This window comes from Triticum dicoccoides, chromosome 4A (genome assembly GCF_002162155.2).
Source record: "Triticum dicoccoides isolate Atlit2015 ecotype Zavitan chromosome 4A, WEW_v2.0, whole genome shotgun sequence".
NCBI lineage: Eukaryota > Viridiplantae > Streptophyta > Magnoliopsida > Poales > Poaceae > Triticum > Triticum dicoccoides.
The window spans coordinates 380298784-380311318 of record NC_041386.1 but is presented as its reverse complement, the minus strand read 5'-3'; positions in this window follow the sequence as shown (position 1 = coordinate 380311318).

Below are 12535 nucleotides of genomic sequence, written 5' to 3'. Positions count from 1 at the left end.
TCAAGCAGAATCTAAAGGAGGGAGAGAAGAAGAAGCCCACCGTGATCCAGGTTTGCGTGCATAACTTATGCTTGGTCTACCACATATGCCATGTGACCTTGAGTGCGAGGAATTTAAGAAGTTCCTCAAGGGCTGCCGAGTCAAATTTGTTACTTTAGACTTTAGGAACGACAAGGAAATCCTAGGTCTGATAAGCCTCGTTGTAGGCAACCCCTTCAACCTCTAGAAGGAAGGGCTGGTGCCATCCCGTGATCAGCCTTCAATGCTGACCATGGCAGGTTCATCCTTCGTATGGTACACTAAAGAAACCTCCATTCAAGTTTCATCATGCATGGGAGTGGAATGTACTAGATATAGAACACATCCACTATGCAACGGATGGCTACCTTTGTTTCAATATCTACAAGGGTTGGATGAAGAGGAAGAGCCAAGTGTGTGGTTCAAGAAAAGAAGTATCACCCTAGAGGAAGAGGGATAAGGACGAGGTCGAGCACGTGGATGAGGAGTCTGAGTAAGGTGGCAGTGTCGATGCTCAGGGTGGTTCTAATGTAGTGTCTACCGGATTAGTTCCTTAGTTTAATTTCATGTGTGCTTAGTTTTATTTGAGGAGTGTGTTGTGCTGAGCCCCTAGCAGAACTATGTTATGTTCCTTGTTTTTACTTTAACTATTCAGTACGTACTACATACTAGTATTACTTACAGTTCATCTTTTAGTTGGTATAGTACTACCGCTCATTTCTTCACATTATATACGTATAATATATATGGCCAAAATCGTAGAGCCAACAGTTTAGTTGTCAAAGAATTTCATGGTGCTTAGTTTTATTTGAGGGATGTGTTGTGCTAGACACCATTATTGTGACTCAAATCTCTTTGGCCATTTTGTAATGACATAAATACTGATGGACCAACATGCCAACTCTCCCTCCATCTCACTACAGTAAAATAAAGTGTGGGCCTACTTGATCCTGATAGCGTTCTTGTTTTCCTGTAAAATTATTCGCTTGGTTAGTCCTAACAAGTGGGGCCACACTTATCATTGGGAGAATCGGCTTATTTTTGTCATATAACATGGTCAACGGGTTTGACGTGAAAATAACAATGTCTAATGGCATTTTTGAGCAAACATCTAACTTAACGATGGCATTTTTGAGATATCTAATTGCATTTTTATGCAGGCATCTCACGGATCGATGGAATTTTTGAGTAGTTCTAACTTCTAATGGAAAAACTGAGTAGTGATACACAACTGGTGGCATAAATAATAAGAACCCAAGAATTAAATATGTATGCTAACTTCTTTAATATAATTTAGCACCCCATTTAAGCATGTACTAACTTTTTTTAATAGTACTATATGCATAATTTGGCAACGAGCGCTCTCTATATGTACCAACTTTTTTTATTTAATTTCATCTTTTTAGTTTTGCTCCATGGCGCAATCCATCGATACTACTACTATACAGAAGTATACATTTTATAAAAGGCTAGAGGGCGGGTGTCGGTGTCAAAACCGGCGGATCTCGGGTAGGGGGTCCCGAACTGTGCGTCTAGGCCGGATGGTAACAGGAGGCAAGGGACACGAAGTTTTACCTAGGTTCGGGCCCTCTTGATGGAGGTAAAACCCTACGTCCTGCTTGATTAATATTGATGATATGGGTAGTACAAGAGTAGATCTACCACGAGATTGGAGAGGCTAAACCCTAGAAGCTAGCCTATGGTATGATTGTTGTTCTGTATGTTGTCCTATGGACCAAAACCCTCTGGTTTATATAGACACCGGAGAGGGTTAGGGTTACACAAAGTCGGTTACAATGGTAGGAGATCTACATATCCATATCGCCAAGCTTGCCTTCCACGCCAAGGAAAGTCCCTTCCGGACACGGGACGAAGTCTTCAATCTTGTATCTTCATAATCCAGGAGTCCGGGTGAAGGTATAGTCCGGCCATCCAGACACCCCCTAATCCAGGACTCCCTCAGTAGCCCCGAACCAGGCTTCAATGACGATGAGTCCGGCGCGCAGATTGTCTTCGGCATTGCAAGGCGGGTTCTCCTCCAAATTCCGTGTACCTGTTGAATAAAGTCCGGTTTCTTGTAAATGTTGCGCTCCTTGGCTTCTACGCCCAATAATGGTCGTCTCCCACGTGTCAAATGAATATGAAAAGTCTGAGTGTTTTTATATCCACACCCCTAGCCGTGTAAATGAGCCGCCCATTTAAGGGGATGAGGATTTAGATCCAAACCACACCTTCTCCCCTTCGCGAGTGTTCATTAGAGCGCATCCGACAAAGGTCCATTCCACTATGGCCAGCCATCGCAACTCCTCCTTTCGCCCTTCCATCCCTCAGCCTGGATATTGAGAGAGATGCTCCATCCCGCATAGCGAGCTAGTGATGCTCCAGACCAAGGGATTTCTCCCCCGGGCCTATATGGTCCCGGTTCGAGCCGGTCTTGCCATCTATAATGGCGGAGAGCCAGCGGAGAGTGCCCCTAATCCCTCCAAAGGAGAGCGGGTATGCCTTGTCCCTTATTTAATAAGAGGGCTCAGATTTCCAATCCATCCGTTTCTCCGGGGGCTCCTGGAGTTCTATGGCCTCCAGCTACACAATCTTACGCCTGCCTCCGTATTGCATATCGCGGGCTTCGTAGCCCTCTGCGAGCTGTTTTTTGGTGTTGAGGCTCATTTCGGGCTGTGGAAAGAGCTATTCTGCCTTGCGCCCCGTTCTCAGAAGGGGTCAATATATCAAGTGGGCAGAGCCGAAATGTGGCGCATCGCCAGGACCGGATATCTATCCGGAACCCCAAAGAAGGCGTCCGAGGACTGGCCTTCGGAATGGTTTTACATAGAGGACGTCCCGCTGCCGGATCCTGTCCGGATCGGCCTCCCTGAGTTCGACAATGCTCCACTAAAGAAGCGCCTAAGTTGGCGTCCACGGAGCCCTCAGAGGAAAGTGACAAGGACGTCCTTTACCTGATGGCCCGGATAAGATTGTTAGCTCATTCCGGACTGACCATGATCGGGGTCATGGCCGCATGCATCATGCGAGGGGTGCAGCCGCTACAGTATAGAGGCCACCCCATGTGGGACTTCAACGGGGAGGACGACGCCACCAGCTACGGCCGTAAGGGACCGGATTCGGCTGCGGCTCTAACAAAGACCTTGTCCGCTTTGTAAAAGGGAGAAGAGGTGGAATTTCTCCGCGTCAACCCACGGGGTGGATTTTCTATGTACAATCCCCCAAGCTGGGTAAGTGGTCACAATTACGTGCCCATCCGTTTTATATTCCCATTGTTAAATATTCCGTCTAACGACTTCAACGCAGGAACTGCGCCAGGCTGTTAAAGAAATAAAAAGCCCTCCTCCACAACCCGAGGACCCAGGACGGTCCCTCGACCCGGCCTCTCAAGAGGATCCGGACTTATCTGTGGAGCTGATTGATGGAGTGTTCCATCAATTGAGCAAGGACAATGCCTTGGTGGCCATTACGGCCGATTACCCAGGGCTAATCCCGGCCTCCCAGGTAACTGAGATCGAAGTCCCAGTACCCCGAAAAGGGGTCCGCCCTCTCGTGTTTTCAGTTTCCTAATTACAACCGAGCTTTGCAGGGGAGGTTTTTGAGATGGGAGGCCGAACCTGCGGCAACAAGTCAACAAGGGGCCGTAGGGCCCCGTGGGCAGAAAAGAGGTGCAGTCCGGACCGAGGCGTCAGCGCAAAGGTATGGCGTGCCCCCTTATCCCAGGTGTTATACCTTCAAGGCATATTAACACTCGTGCTCTCTTTAGGAGAGGCTGCCAATCGCGCCTCCACTAGCCAGGCTCCAAAGCCTGGTCCGGAGGCGGAGGCGAACACAAGGCGTGCACCAGACGCTCCTCTGACGGAGGATGTGGACAGGTTGTCTGCCACCAACTCTGAGGTGGAGAGTGCCATGAACCACAGGCGTCGCCGGACAATTCTTCGCGACGCTTGTTTCTCCCAAGAGGCATTAGATGCCTTCAATTCGGGAGATGCGTACCTCCGTGCCTCTGAGAATGGTCTAGCCAGAGCCACGGAGCAATATGTAAAAGACATACGGGTAAGAAAATTTTGGTAATTATATATATATACCAGTAGCCCCCGAGACTTGAAATAGTTAGAATAACTGATTTAAGAATCATTTGTTATGCAGGTTCTTACAGAAAAGAATTCCCTACTGTCCCAGGAGCTGGAAGAGTGCAAAGCCCAACTTGAGGCCGCACTAGCCGCGGCAGGGGAGCCCAAGGAGACCCCTCTGGTAATATACACTTCGAAAGATAAGTATTTTGCGAAGCACGACATGGGTGTGAATCTGACAAATGAAATTGAAGATGGCGCCGGATTGAATCTGGAAAGGCAACAACTCCTACGCCAGCTGAAGGCTAGTGAGAAGGTGCTGACAAAGGTGAGGCAGTAGAAGAACGATCTCCAAGATGCCAACACCAAGCTGGGCGTCGACCTGAATGATGTTCGTGCCCAGCTGTTAGACTCCGTTAAGGAGAATCAGCGGCTTCGGCACGACATATTTAGTAAGTGCTTGAACGAGCCTTTCAAAAAAAGTTCGGCGGGGAAGTCGACTAACAGAGTAATGTCTGTAGGTGTGCTAACAGGTCGTCCTGCAGAGGAGATGCCCGGTTCTACGGGTGACCTTCTTCCCGAGCTCTCGCAACTGCTCGAGCGTGTTCGGCAGGCGACGCAAGGCGTCGCCCAGGCCTTGTGGCCATCCATCTCCATGCCCGAAGGTCTTGGAGAGCCTGCGGAGAAGCTAAAGGGAGCACGGCGGTGCTTCCGATTTTGGAAGATATCGGCCTGCCGTCAAGGCGCTAGGGAGGCCTGGGCCATGGTGAAGACGCGATACACAAAGGCTGACCCCAACCACATGGCCGAGGTCGGTCTTGTGGGGCCCGATGGGAAGGAGATCCCTGTAAGCTTAATATACGGCCAAGTAGAATTGGCCGCAAAGTATTCCCAGCAGGACTATAAATTAGACAGCCTGTTAGATGGTATTGAAGAGGAATACAATCAGTCAGAATGACTATGTAATTTAATTGACATTTATAATGCCTTCTAGTCGGATTGTAGATCGTTTGTCATGGCCGACCTTTTCGCTTCAGCCTCGGGACCTGACGGTCCGGAGTGTGTCCGAATTCCCATGCGATTATATAAGAACCGGGGAATGCATGGAGACCAGGTGTAGGGGTCATTAGTGTGTGAACAGACAAGTGCCTGACTAGTTATGTTATATTTCATGGTTAGTAAGAAACATCTTCCAGGGAGAATAGTTCCGTTAGGGGTTCCTTTCCCTAGGAGGCATGCCCTAAAGTGCATGCTCATTCTGCGAAAAAGACGCGGGAAAAAGCATCTGGGGGTGCATAAATAAATAAGTGAAAAGATCATCTTTTAGGTCACCGACCGAATATTCCCTTAAGAATGCTAGCTTTCGGCTTCACCCAGTCTGAGGTACACATCCGGCTGATCCGGCAGTAACAATCGTAGAGGTGCTCCCTTTACCGCCTAGCCGAATAATCGGGAACGTAGGGGTAAGCACAGGAGCCAGGAAACCCAGCTTGGACAAAACTTAAGTCATATCGATGCATATAATGGTGAAATAAAAGGTACATGCGGAAGTGTAACACATGTGTTGGGCTTGAAGCCCGTATAAATAAGCTTCTGTTAAAAGAAGCCCCCAGGTTTAATGAGTGCGAATAGCACGTCATTTGATGAGCCTTTAAAGGTTATAAGAGAAAGGAAGGCGAGAAGGAGATAAATGTAAGACAGACAGTATATAAAAAATGGACAGAGGAAGGAGACGAACAAAGAGTCCAGCACTAGGCATAGAATCTTCGGAGACGGGCTGCGTTCCATGGGTTCGGCTCGAGTCGGTTATCCAATGCATCTCGCGGGCGGTACGCTCCACCAGTCAGGACTTGGTCAATTATGAAGGGACCTTCCCACTTGGGCTTGAGTTTGTCCTTTTTCTTGTCCGGCAGGCATAGAACTAATTCGCCAACGTTGTAATTTTTGGCCCGTACTTCTCTGCTTTGGTATCTTCGAGCCTGCTGTTGATAGAATGCGGAATGGGCTTTTGCCACGTCACATTCCTCCTCCAATGCGTCCAAACTGTCCTGCCGATCGAGCTCGGCTTCTCTTTCTTCGTACATGCGCACTCGAGGTGAGTCATGAATTATGTCGCAAGGCAAAACTGCCTCTGCGCCGTACACCATAAAGAATGGTGTGTATCCGGCGGTGCGATTCAGCGTGGTCCGCAGCCCCCAGAGTACGGAGTAGAGCTCCTCTAACCAGTGCGTGTTAGATTCCTTGAGGGACCGCACTAATCTGGGTTTGATGCCGCTCATGATAAGACCATGTGCACGTTCGACCTGGCCGTTAGTTTGTGGGTGATAGATGGAAGCATAATCGAGCTTGATGCCCATGTTTTTGCACCAGAGTTTTACCTCGTCGGCCGTAAAGTTCGTGTCGTTATCAGTGATGATGTTGTGGGGGACGCCGTAACGGTGTACAACCCCAGATATAAAGTCTATCACTGGTCTAGATTCGGCCATCTTAACAGGCTTGGCTTCTATCCATTTGGTGAACTTATCCACCATGACCAGTAAGTATTTTTGCTTGTGGGTTCCGCCTTTAACGGGTCCAACCATGTCAAGCCCCCAGACCACGAAGGGCCAAGTGATGGGGATGGTTTGGAGGGTGGTGGGTGGCATATGGCTTTGGTTTGCAAAGAGCTGGCAACCGACGCATCGTTGGACTAAGTCCTGGGCGTCTGCCCGGGCCGTCGGCCAATAAAAGCCTGTACGGAAGGCCTTGCTTACAATGGACCGAGCTGCAGCGAGCTGCAGCATGATGACCACCGAGTCTGGCATGAATTTCAGCCAGGAGGTTCCGCCCTTACTCTTCGGAGATGCACCTTTGAAGGACTCTGGTAGTGCTTTTCTTATAAAGCTCTCCCTCATGGACTTTGTAGGCTTTGGATCGCCGCACTATGCAGTGTGCCTCATTTTGGTCCTCGGGGAGTTCCTGCCTAGTAAGGTAGGCGAGGAATGGTTCTGTCCACGGGGCGATGACGGCCATTATTACGTGGGCTGAAGGTGTTATTTCATTGGCAGAGCCTCCGATTGTGTCAGAATGTTCGGTGTCGGGCAGTGCGGTTGGGTCTGGGTTGTTATTGTTCGGCTCCCCTTCCCATACTAAGGAAGGCTTGAATAGCCTTTCCAAGAAGATGTTGGGGGGACTACATCGCGTTTTGCGCCGATGCGTGCCAGGACATCTGCCGCCTGATTATTTTCCCGGGCTATATGGTGAAATTCAAGCCCTTCGAACCGAGCTGACATTTTTAGGACGATGTTGCGGTAAGCTGCCATTTTTGGATCCTTGGCATCGAAGTCTCCATTTATTTGGGATATTGCGAGGTTCAAGTCCCCGCACACCTCTAGGCGTTGAATGCCCATGGATACTGCCATCCAGAGACCATGTAAAATGGCCTCATATTCGGCTGCATTGTTGGAGTCTGTGTACATAATCTGGAGTACGTATTGAACTGTGTCTCCTATGGGGGATGTAAAAACGACGCCAGCCCCTAGTCTGGCCACCATCTTGGAGCCGTCGAAATGCATGATCCAATTTGAATATGTGTCCTACTCTTTAGGGAGTTGGGCCTCCGTCCATTCTGCGACGAAGTCGGCCAAAACTTGCGACTTGATGGATCACCGTGGCTTATAAGTTATGTCTAACGGGAGGAGCTCAATGGCCCATTTTGCAATCTGGCCCGTTGCGTCATGGTTGTTTATAATATCGTTAAGTGGTACATCCGAGCCTACTGTTATTGAACACTCTTGAAAGTAGTGTCGTAGCTTCCGGGATGCCATGAATACCGCGTACGCAATCTTTTGATAATGTGGGTACCGTGATTTGCACGGAGTGAGGACAGTGGACACATAATAGACCGGCTTTTGAAGGGGGAATTTGTGTCCGTCCGTTTCTCGTTCGACGACGAGCACTGGGCTTACAACCTGATGTGTTGCTGCAATGTACAATAGCATTGGTTCGCCAATGTTTGGCGCGGCCAGGACTGGGTTTGTTGCCAATATGGCTTTTATTTCGTCGAGTCCAGTCGTGGGTGCATCCGTCCATTTGAAGTGTTCGGTGCGCCGAAGGAGGCGGTAAAGGGGTAGGCCCTTTTCTCCCAAGCGGGAGATAAAGCGGCTTAGAGCCGCCGTGCATCCGGTTAACTTTTATATTTGTTTGAGGTCCTTTGGGATATCCAATTGTGACAGAGCTTGGATCTTGGCTGGATTTGCTTCAATTCCTCTATCGGATACAATGAAGCCCAAGAGCTTTCCGGCTGGAACGCCGAAAACGCATTTTTCCGGGTTGAGCTTGATGTCGTATGTTCGGAGGCTATAAAATGTGAGCCTCAAGTCGTCTACTAGAGATTCAACATGTCTTGTTTTGACGAACACATCATCTAAATATGCCTCCACTATTTTGCCGATCTGGTTTGCCAGACATGTCTGAATCATGTGCTGATATGTTGCGCCGGCGTTTTTGAGCCCGAAGGGCATTGTGTTGAAGCAGAATGGGCCGTATGGTGTGATAAATGCCGTTGCGGCTTGGTCTGATTCTGCCATCTTGATTTGATGGTAGCCGGAATATGCGTCGAGGAAACACAACGAATCGTGTCCCGCGGTAGCGTCGATAATTTGATCGATGCGGGGGAGGGGGAAGGTATCCATTGGGCAAGCCTTGTTAAGGTCTTTAAAATCAACGCACAGGCGCTAGGATTTGTCCTTCTTTGTTACCATGACCAGGTTTGCTAGCCAGTCCGGATGTTTTATATCTCTGATGAATCTGGCCTCCAATAGCTTTGCTAGCTCCTCTCCCATGGCCTGTCTCTTAGGTTCGGAAAAACGCCGAAGAGCTTGTTTCACAGGTTTGAATCCTTTTAGGATATCTAAGCTGTGCTCGGCCTGCGTGGGATTCCTGGCATGTCTGAAGGGTGCCAGGCAAAAATGTCCCAGTTCTCTCGTAGGAACTCTCGCAGTGCGGCGTCTACATCAGGGTTTAACTGTGCCCCTATGGAAACTGTTTTATTGGGGTCCGTTGGATGGACCTGGAATTTGACTATTTCGTCCGCCGGTTTAAAGGAGGTGGACTTGGATCTTTTGTTGAGTACCACATCATCCCTATTCACCGTGGAGCGCAGCGCAGTCAGTTCCTCGGCTGCTAGGGCTTCGGATAGTGCCTCGAGGGCCAGTGCGGCTGTCTTGTTTTCGGCGCGGAGTGCTATGTCCGGATCACTAGCGAGAGTGATGATCCCGTTAGGGCCGGGCATCTTGAGGTTCATGTACCCATAATGGGGTATTGCTTGGAAGATTGTAAACGCTTCCCATCCTAGCCGAGCGAATTATCCGGCGTGCCGAACACCACATCTAGTGTGATTTTTCCTGTATAGCACGCTTCCCGACTGGGGATTATTCCTCTAAAGGTTGTGCTGCTTCGCTCAATGCGGTTCCAGTCTATTTCCATTTTTTGAAGGGTTTCCTCATAAATGAGGTTCAATCCGTTGGCGCCGTCCATGAGTACCTTGGTAAGACGAAAGCAGTCCACTATTGGACTAAGGACCAATGCGGCTGGTGCTCGGGCTGTTCGGAATTTAGGTTCATCACTGGCGTTAAAGGTAATAGTCGTGTCACTCCATGGGTTTTTTGTTGCTACTTGGTAGACTTCGGCAAGGCTGCGGAGTGTCCTTTTTCGCATATTATTTGATGCGAAAGTCTTGAAGACTGTTAATACCGTATTGGTGTCTCTGGGGTGGCTTTCTGTGGCATCCGGAATTAGGAGATCTTCGCCAATTTTGGCCACCTGCCGGAGTATCCAACATGCTCTAAGGCTGTGAGTTGGTGTGGCATCCTCTATACTGTGAATTTTACAGGGTCCATTAAGCCATCCATCCAGTACGGTTCCATGTCCTGTAGAGGGTTTTTGCTTTTTGGTGTTTGACCCGGGTGACTGGCGATGATGCACCCTTTTATTTCGGACTGGGTTTGTATTCAGGGCCGGATCGTCCCATAATTTTATTTCGGTTTTCCAGGCGCTTTCCATCGCACAGTACTTTCATACAATGGACGCCAAGTCAGCGAAGCGTGTAATATCACGGCGACTTATGGCGTTGAGGATTCCCTTGTTCGTGCAATGATTGCAGAAGATTGAGATTGTGTCTTCCTCGCGGCAGTCCCTTATCCTGTTCCTAACCAGGAGGAATCTGCCCCAGTAATGATGTACTGTTTCTTCAGGCTCTTGCCTGATTTGGGATAGATCGCTTATGTTCGGGTGGGTGGGTGGAATTAAATCCGAAGCCTCACCCAATCTGAGGCTCAGAGGCCGAGGAATTTCTGAACTCGAAAATTTGGATTCCTAGATGTTGTCCATTGAATCCAGCCCGTCGCCTGACTCTAAGTTCAGGTCTTGAGTGATATCCTCCCCTCCGCGGGTATCCGGCTTGGAGGGATCGGGAATCCGGACGTAGCTAGTCCTTAAGATAGATGAAGGGTTGCCGCACTGTCCCTCTACCACGGCAACGTGATGGGCGACTTGGGGAGAGTTAATATCTCTCAGATTGGGTTTAGGCCCAATCTGGTCGTAATCCGTAGTGACTCATAGGGCGGCGATGCGATCCAAGAGCTCATTTATGGAGGAGAGCTCCATTGGATCTAACTTCTCGGCGAGTTCCGAGCTGACATGAAGATTGTTTTCGATGGCTCGAGAGGTCATCGTCGGCGCAGAAGCCGAACAGGCGGTCATAAGAAAACCACCTAGCCGGAGGGTTTGGCCGACAGCCCAAAGCTCCCTTAGCAACGGTGCCATCTTTAAAGACGGGGCGAGGCATCCTTCCTGATGGCGATGACACAGAGGAACTCTCAATGAAAGCACCAATGTCGGTGTAAAAACCGGCGGATCTCGGGTAGCGGGTCCCGAACTGTGCGTCTAGGCCGGATGGTAACAGGAGGCAAGGGACACGAAGTTTTACCTAGGTTCGGGCCCTCTTGATGGAGGTAAAACCCTACATCCTGCTTGATTAATATTGATGATATGGGTAGTACAAGAGTAGATCTACCACGAGATCAGAGAGGCTAAACCCTAGAAGCTAGCCTATGGTATGATTGTTGTTCTGTATGTTGTCCTACGGACTAAAACTCTCCGGTTTATATAGACACTGGGGAGGGTTAGGGTTACAAAGTCGGTTACACTGGTAGGAGATCTACATATCCGTATCGCCAAGCTTGCCTTCCACGCCGAGGAAAGTCCATTCCGGACATGGGACGAAGTCTTCAATCTTGTATCTTCATAATCCAGGAGTCCGGCTGAAGGTATAGTCCGGCCATCCGGACACCCCCTAATCCAGGACTCCCTCAGCGGGGCAGTCTAGCTTGGTCGGTTTGAAGAGAGGCGAGGGCCTTTGTGATTTGACGGCTCATTCTTGCTTGAAGGCGAGGCCTTGTGATTTGATTGCTTGTATAAATGTGCCGACGACCTGAGGAGGAGCAAAGAACCATGCGGTATGCTCAAGTTTTCCACTGGAGTAGTACGACGTAGGAGCACGAAACACGGCAGCCCAATGCCATACGGTGATAAAAAATGATTTAATTTTGTAGTCTTCTCATCATTATCATTGTTCTATTCATGCCTCGCAGAGAACGTGACACGTGCGGCGAAACACCCGAAGCAAAAGAAGAAACACATGAGTAAAAGAAGAAGGAAGATTATCACCCCCCAAAAAAGAAGGAAGACGCACACTCAAGTCTGGGGCGCTGCTCCCTACTACATGAAGGGTTGCTGGCCGCGGAGTCGAAACTGCTTCTTCATCGCCTCCACGACCTTCATCTCCTTGCGTGTCTCCTCCGCCATCTTCTTCATTCTGTCCATGATGCGGGATTTCTCGATGCGAGCCTTCGTCATCTGTTCCACGGCCGCATTACATACCTTGACTTCAGCCGGGTGCTCGATGCAGAGCTTTGCCAACTCCTCCTTCTGTTCCATGACGAGGGCCTGCAGCATCTTCATCGAGGAACTACTATTCTCATGCAGCTTCTTCCAGCCGGCGTTCTCCTCGTTCAGCAGGTCGAGCTCGTGGCAGAGCTTCGCCTTGTCATCTTGAAGTTGCAGGATTTCGCTGGTCGCTTTCTTCCCTGAGGCAATGCTCTTCTTCAGCAGCATCACCATGCCGGCACTCAACTCCCCTTGCTCATTGAGCTCAGCGGGAATGTCATCGGGGTTCTCCTTCAGCAGCTCCTCCAAGCCATGGATGAACTCCTTCTCCTTATTGAGGTGCTTACTGAGCTGATCGGGCATGCCATCGAGGGATAACGACTCCAGCGTCGCTAGCTCGGCATGTTCGCCTCCGCGGCTAGGGCGCTCTTGGGAGCCATCGCCTGCCCATGAGAGATCTTTCGAGGTCTGTGCGGGGCGGCGAGCCCTCTGTTTTTTCCGCAGCCTTGGTTACCGCT